This window comes from Neovison vison, chromosome 13, assembly GCF_020171115.1.
Source record: "Neovison vison isolate M4711 chromosome 13, ASM_NN_V1, whole genome shotgun sequence".
Classification (NCBI taxonomy): Eukaryota; Metazoa; Chordata; class Mammalia; order Carnivora; family Mustelidae; genus Neogale; species Neogale vison.
The window spans coordinates 82519546-82527503 of NC_058103.1; the positions used below are offsets into that span (position 1 = coordinate 82519546).

At 42.2% G+C, this 7958-nt stretch overlaps 1 pseudogene; it reads left to right on the forward strand.

The window, feature by feature from the left end:
* The first annotated feature begins 914 nt into the window (after window positions 1–914).
* On the forward strand, window positions 915–1721 carry LOC122894574 (annotated as a pseudogene).
* The last annotated feature ends 6237 nt before the right edge of the window (window positions 1722–7958 follow it).

Sequence of the window (7958 nt, forward strand, 5' to 3'; positions counted from 1 at the left end):
ACTCTTGAACCCGGCCTAGGCCCTTCCTCTGTGGGGGGTAATATTTGTGTCGATTAGGCACTAGGTAAACCCAGTATCCAGACTCTGCTCCCAGGTCTCTGCACACAGGGAAGCCTCTTTGTTGTCCCTGCAGCGACAAACTAAACTAGAAGCCCTGGTCCAAGGGATCTCGCTAGCGGGTTTCTTACAATCTTCAGCAACTTCCAATTTCCCGTTCCCAGAAAAAAAGCAGATCAAGTGTAATATATAAGGTAGGGGATTACTTCATAGGGTAGTTAAAAAAAAAAAAGTCAACCTGTCTTATTTCTTGAGGAAAGATCACAGGTAAATGTGGAGCAGATTTTTATTTTTTGAAGGGGGCAATAATTCACATGTCAAATTCACCCCTTTTAAGTGTACAGTTTGGTGGAGGGTTTTAAAATATTTATATTTTATACATATATATATAGAGAGAGAGAGAGAGAGAGAGAGCACGCACGCAAGTGAGTGGAAGGGGCAGAGGGAGAGGGAGAGAGAGAATCTCAAGCAAACTCCCTGCTGAACACGGGAGTCTGATCCCATAACCTTGAGATCATGACCTAAGCCAAAATCAAGAGTCAGATGCCTTACCGACTGAGCCACCCAGGTGCCTCAGTTAGGTGGTTTTTAATTTAAAAAGTGCCACAGGGGCTCCTGGGTGGCTCAGTTGTTAAGCATCTGCCTTCGTCTCAGGTCATGATCCCAGGGTCCCAGGACTGAGTTCCACATTGGGCTCCCTGCTCGGCGGAGTGCCTGCTTCTCCCTTTCCAGCTTGTGTTCCTTCTCTCAGTGTATCTCTCTCTGTCAAATAAATAAATAAAATATTTTAAAAAATAAAAATAAAAAAATAAAAAGTGCCACAAAAAAAATAAAAATAAAAAAAATAATAAAAGTGCCACAAGAGATTGGACTGGAAGGGTAACAAGATGGTGTGGAGATGGTGGAGCTCTGTCAGCTGAAGCTTGTTGAACTAAAGCAGGTATGTTGTGCTCATGGTTTGGAGACCAAGGGAATAAAACAAGATCTCATCAACAGGCTCCAGGCATATCTTGAAGAGGAGGCAAATGAAGATGTACTGGAGAGGAAAACAGAGGAAGAACCTATCAAGGAGGGAGAACAACCACCCACCCCAAGGAAACTGCGGATGAGGCAGCAGAGAGGGAAGTGGTAAAAATTACTTCTGAGATACCACAGGCGGAGAGAAGGTAGAAGAGAGCTGAATGAGTCCATGTATCCATGAGTTTGGAGAGTAAGAAAGTTGCTCAGGCAGCGAGATTTGGCGTTTCTTCAGTTCTATCCAAAGGCCTGTCATCTGACGCCAAGACTATGGTTAACCTGGGTAAACTAAAGAAAAGAGCTCAAAGATTTCGTTTGAATAATCTCCAGAAAGTCTTGAAGATGATGAGAAGCTGATAGAGAGGAAGGAGTGATTTGGGATTGTCACAAGCTCAGCTGCAACGGGAGCCACAGAGGATACACAGGCCAAGGGCAGAGCGCTTTGCGATTTCCTGATGAAAAAAAAAAAACTCTCCCTGCTTTCTGATCTCCAATGGTTTCCATCTCTCAGACTTGTCTTGGTGATACATACACCTAAATGCACAGTCACGTGCCTGGGTCCTTGCCTTGCAATGAGAGGGCGTGGACCCTGGTACATCCAGAAACTTCAGCAGCAATTTGACTCATTGCTGTTCCAACAACTTTAAGGTAGTTGTTCTTGTGTTGTTGTTTTTTGATTATTATTTTGCTTGTTAATAAAAAACAAATAGAAAAGAAAATAATAAATAATACATACATGCATATATACACACAAATAAACAAATAAAAAGTGCCACAAGAGAACTTTCTGGGGTGATAGAAATGTTCAATAGCTTGTTTTGCATGATGACTTCATGGATATATATATACTTAACAAAACTCTTCTAACCGAACCATTAAGACCTATTCATTTTATTATATCTAAACTATATCTTAGTTTAAAAAATAATTCTAAAAGTATATGGCTCCAGGACACCTGGGTGGCTCAGTGGTTAAGCCTCTGCCATTAGCTCAAGTCCTGATCCCGGGGTCCTAGGATTGAGCCCTGCATCGGTTTCCCTGCTCAGCGGGGAGCCTGCTTCTCCCTCTGCCTGCCTGCTCCCCTCTGGCTGTGCTCTCTTTCTGACAAATAAAATATTTAAAAAAAAAATAAAAAAGTAAATGGTGCCACTTCCAAAAAAATCTGAAACACTTAAAATCTGAGAAATGTTCAGCGGTTGACTCAATGAATTTGTCTCCAAACAAGAGGCAAACAACAGGTCACATTTGCCTTGTGGTACAGATCCATTTCTCATTTGTTTGTAAGGAAAATTCAGATAAGCTAAGGTATTATAAAATAAGGCTAACTTGCCAGAGGCAGTATAGCCTTAACAGACACCAAGGACTAGTATCAACCTCACAATTACACGCAACTATGTAAAGGAAAAATCACATACATTTACTTAATGTAAATACAAAAAACCCAAGTTTAATTTTTTAAACAGCATGCCCACTCCCCAAATAAGCAGCACTTCATTATATATGTATTATAAGTCATGCCAAGGGAATGAGAAAGTAGGTTTTAGCATGTCTGCAAGTTTTAAAATTCAGTTTTCCTTAATTTTATTCTAACAATTTTTTTTAACAATTTTTTTTTAAGATTTTATTTATTTATTTGACAGAGAGAAATCACAAGTAGACGGAGAGGCAGGCAGAGAGAGAGAGAGAGAGGGAGAAGCAGGCTCCCTGCTGAGCAGAGAGCCCGATGTGAGACTCAATCCCAGGATCCTGAGATCATGACCTGAGCCGAAGGCAGCGGCTTAACCCACTGAGCCACCCAGGCGCCCCTCCTTAATTTTATTCTAATTTTTACTTTAAAGTGTAGTAGTATGCACATGGGCAAATGATGGAATAAAACATCCACTAAACGAAACACAAAAGCTTTAGTTTCTAGAGAAAAATGGCATAATCACCTGAGGCAACCTTCTAAGCATGGGGAAAAGACAACACAAGGGCCGATGACCAGAAAATCGAATTTGATTTTCATAGCTCTCCTGGGTACATGCACTCAGCTTCACCTGCCTTGTTATTCAAACCACATATCGTCACTTCTGAGTGGGAAAATATATGTAATGTACTTGTGTGAATATAGTGATTACTAAAATACACACATTTGTTTCTAAGGATGTGTCTTTATATAAATATTTTTGCTCTTATGTGTTTTCTGGATGTGAGGTCATCTATGTGGGCATATATGTAGGGGTTTTTATCTCTAGCTAAGTATTTGTGTAGGAGAGAGCTGGGGTGAGATGTATTTATCTATGGGTGTGTTTGTGCTCTCACAAAGGTTTAGAATTGGGGCGTTGTATACTCAAAGTGGACCAGTAACTAGAGGTAGGGATGTGTGAATTTCAAACAGGCAACGTTCCCACTAATGGAAGAATATAATTTTATTATTTATTTTTTTAAAAGATTTTTATTTATCTGACAGAGAGAGAGCACAAGCAGGGGGAGTGACAGAGGGAAAAGCAGGCTCCCTGCTCAGCAGGGACTCAATGTGGGGCTCCACCCTGGGATCATGACCTGAGCTAAAGGCAGACGTTTAACCAACTGAGCCACCCAGGTGCCCCAAGTATATAATTTTAAATACATTAAGACCCTTCTACTTTACAGAGAAAATAATTTAAAAAAAGGGGGGGTGGACACTTTTTGAACAACTAGTGCTGTCCACACCCAGCTGGGTACCTTACTGTCTCTTGTGATTTTCACAATCAACCTAAGCAGGTACAAATTGACCCAGCTTTATAGTTGAGGAATCTGAGGCTTGTCCAAAGCAACAATAAGTGGCCAAGCAGTCTGATCTCAGAGCCTGTAATTTCTCTTTCTGCCAGAAAGTCTCAGCTAAATTACTAGACAATCTTCTCAAGGAGGAGAAAATGATGAATGAGTATTTCATTAGACCTCATACCGGTTTTTAGTGTATGGAATATGATTTCAACTTTATTCAGAAAAATTTCTTCACTTCTTATTTTCACACGAGAGAGAATTATAGATGTTTGCTTAAGTCTGAAGGTCATAAAGCTGAAAGGACTCTGGGCCTTAGTTTAATTGCAAACTATAAAGATCTGACCCAGAAGAGCACTCCTACCTCTCTGGACTCCAGGATGCATCTCCTGGGTCTCCTCCCCCGTTTCTCTCAGTCCCCATCAGGGACCAGATCCTGCCCTTCTGCACCCTCCCCCAGCCCCCACATCCCCTGAGGATGTTCCTTTCTGCACGGTCTTCATCTTACCTCAATGCCCTCTGCCCTCTGTAGGCTGCCTCATCCACGCCCTTGGTCTCACCCGCCCCTGGGCTCACTCCAGCTCACACCCCCTTGCAGTTCTGCAGAAGTAATCTACCTAGATAGCTCACAGGACTTTCAAACCCAACAATTCCAAAGTCTATCTCATTTTCTTCCTTATCTACCCCTCCCTGGAACATTCCACTTTTTTCTCCTATATTCACCGTGGCACCACCACCCACCCACCTACCCAGGTGAGAAACCAGAGAGTCATTTTGGACATCCTCCATCTATACATTCAATAATCCTTGAGGTCTTCCCATCGATGGCTCTCAAATACATCCTCCTTTTCTCTATTCCCTCTGCCATTGCTTTGGTTAGTTATGACCCTCACTATCTGTTCCCTGGACCACCCTCACAGCAGCTGGGCTCTGGCCTCCAACCAAAAAGTCCCTGCCAGTGTCCACGTCCTACCTTATTTGCTGTAGCCAACAGGAAACCAGATTCCCTTCTGCCGTAACTTAAACCCTTTTCTGGTTCCTTTGTACCTGCAAGCTAACAGCATAAGAGGCCCTACTGAGTACTTGACAAATACATGGTCAGATCTACATTTCAATATTCCAATCTACACTCCAACATTAAATTCCATTTTTTTTTTAAAGATTTTATTTGAAAGATGGAGATCACAAATAGGCAAAGAGGCAGAGAGAGATGAGGACGCAGGCTCCCTGCTGAGCAGGGAGCCCGATGCGTGGCTCAATCCCAGGATCCTGGGATCATGACCTGAGCTGAAGGCAGAGACTTTAACCCACTGAGCCACCCAGGCACCCCCATGGGTTTTTTTTTTTTTTAATATTTTGAGGGAGGGAGGGAGGAAGCACACGCAGGGGGAGAGGGAGTAGTAGGCTCACCGTTGAGCAGGGAGCCTGATGCAGACTCCATCCCAGGACACCGGGATCATGACCTGAGTCAAAGGCAGGCACCCAACTGAGCCACCCAGGTTCCCCTAAATTCCATGTATTAAATGAAAAGTTTCCAGGAGATATGCTATTTTAGCCCTCTATGCCCTGGCAAGTATGTACTTCTACCTCAATTGAACTGATTTCCAATTATTGGTTTTTGAAGAATCCACCTTCTTTGGGAAGTTTTTAGTACCTTGTGCTTATCTCTCTTCTAGCTTTATCATCCCTGTATTGCTCTGATTTGTTCATCTCTGCATTCTGCCTTTCCTGCGTCAGATTCTTGAACCCAGCACAATGCCTACCACACGGTGAGTGCTCTGTAATGGTACAAATTTCTTAAATATTAATTTATGAGATCTCAGATTTTAAAAATTCAAAGGCCACACCCAAGACACTCTTATCCAGCTTGAACTTCATTGGGATAGCAGTTCTACACAAGCTCCTTCCGAGTCATGTTGATGACCACTTATTTGTCAAGTATTCAGTACAGCAACCTAGCAACCAAATACAAGGGAATCTTGGATTGGATTCTGGACATAGAAATACAGCTATAAAGGACATTAATATTAGAGAGAATGGAAATGGGTTGTATGGCAAGTGATATTATTGAATTAATGTTAATCTTTTTAGGAATGATATTACAATTGGCTACATGTCCTTTCCCTAGGCATAAAAAACTTTATGAGGTCTGTACTTATTAAGGAGTTCATTTATTTGTATTTATTTTTGAGAGAGAACAAGCAAGCAAGCCATCATGTGCCCATGAGGGCTGATAATAGGGGGCAGAGGAGGAGAGGGAGCAAAAGAATCTCAAGCAAGCTCCATGCCCAGCATGGAGACTGACTGACACAGGGCTCGATCTCATGATCCGAGCCAGAGTGGGACACTTGAACCAACTTGAGTCACCCAGGTGCCCCTCAAAGAGTTCATTTTAAAAGGAGCAAAATAGGGGCGCCTGGGTGGCTCAGTGGGTTAAGCCGCTGCCTTCGGCTCAGGTCATGATCCCGGGGTCCTGGGATCGAGTCCCACATGGGGCTCTCTGCTCAGTGGGGGCCCTGCTTCCCTCTCTCTCTCTCTGCCTGCCTCTCTGTCTACTTGTGATCTCTGTCAAATAAAATCTTTAAAAAAATAAATAAATAAAAATAAAAGGAGCAAAGTAATATAGAGATAGAGCAAATTATTTTTTCAATAAAAAGTAGGAGTATTCTTTGTACTAATTTGCCAACTTCTCTGCATATCTGCAAGTTCTCAAAATACATTTGGGGCAAATGCTAAGAATACAACCAAAAATAAAATCTGTAAGTCTTTTGAAATTTAAGTATTAATACTGCTCTTTGAGTTTCTCCTGCCCAAACCCACTGCCTGGTACCTTCCATTGTCATGTTCACCCCTTAAAACCACTGCATTTCCGTAATTAAGTTTCGTGTTTTTAAGGTTGCACGGTACAGCTACCCCTCACAAAACACTCGAGTTCACTCTCCTAGGTGGCCAAACTTCACAAGACTGTTGATTCCCCTAAATGGCAGCATATTGAACTTTATAAACCTAAGCAAATGAAACTGCACTTTCTCACTGGTCCATGTGCTATCTTGACATCAACTACTGGAGCTTTTCATATGGAAAAGACTTGAGGTGATTAACGTATCACTAAGGTTGGAGCAGTCTGAGGGATTCAAATCTGGCAAGAGCTAGTTATTTCCAGGAGGGAAGAGGATAGCCCTTCTCTTAAATTTCTACTACATTCAGACAAGTTTTTAAAAGGCATTTATCACCTTTCTCTAAGAGCTGAATTTAGATATATGCCCCAAAGAAATGAAAATGGTTCCACAAAAACGTGGGACATGACGGTCACAGCGCTATTATTCATGTAACAGCTCAAGTGGAACCAGTCCTAATGTCCATCAAATGATGGGTAAGTAAAATGTGGTGTATCCATACAGGGGAAAATTATAAAAAGGAATAAAATATGCTTATGTGGCACATGGATGAATCTTGAAAACATTAATCAAAGGAGCTCACACAAAGGTTATATAACATTCATATGGAAATGTCCAGAATGGAAAATTCATTAAGACTAAATTTATTAGTGTCTGACTGGGGCTGAGAGCAGAGGGGTCAGGATGGGAGAATGCCTGCCAATGGGTACATGGGGGGATGGAAATATTCTGGAGTCAGATGGAGATGGTTGTAAAACTGTTGTGTGAATATACTAAAAACCAATGAAATGTGCACTGTACATCAATGAATACTCTAGTATGAAGTTATATTTCGATTTTTTTTTAAAGGTAATGGAGGGGCACCTGGGTGGCTCAGTGGGTTGAGCCGTTGCTTTTGGCTCAGGTCATGATCTCAGGGTCCTGGGATCGAGTCCCACATCGGGCTCTCTGCCTGCCTCTCTGCCTACTTGTGATCTTTGTCAAATAAAAAAAAAAAAATCTTAAAAAAAAATGTAATGGAAAGTAATACCTACTCAATCCCATTTTTAAGAACAGTCAAGGGGGGAGCCCAAGGGCATGCTGGGTTTGGTTGCCCTTTCAGTCTTCAGGTCACCATTGGCCAGAGTGAAGAGTCCCCATCCTGCAAAGTATGGCCAAAGCTACCAGCTACCCATTATGCACCCTTCCAACCCTTGCAGGGTACCTGTGTTAGCTTTGGTACCTGCAGGGCCCATCTGGGCATGC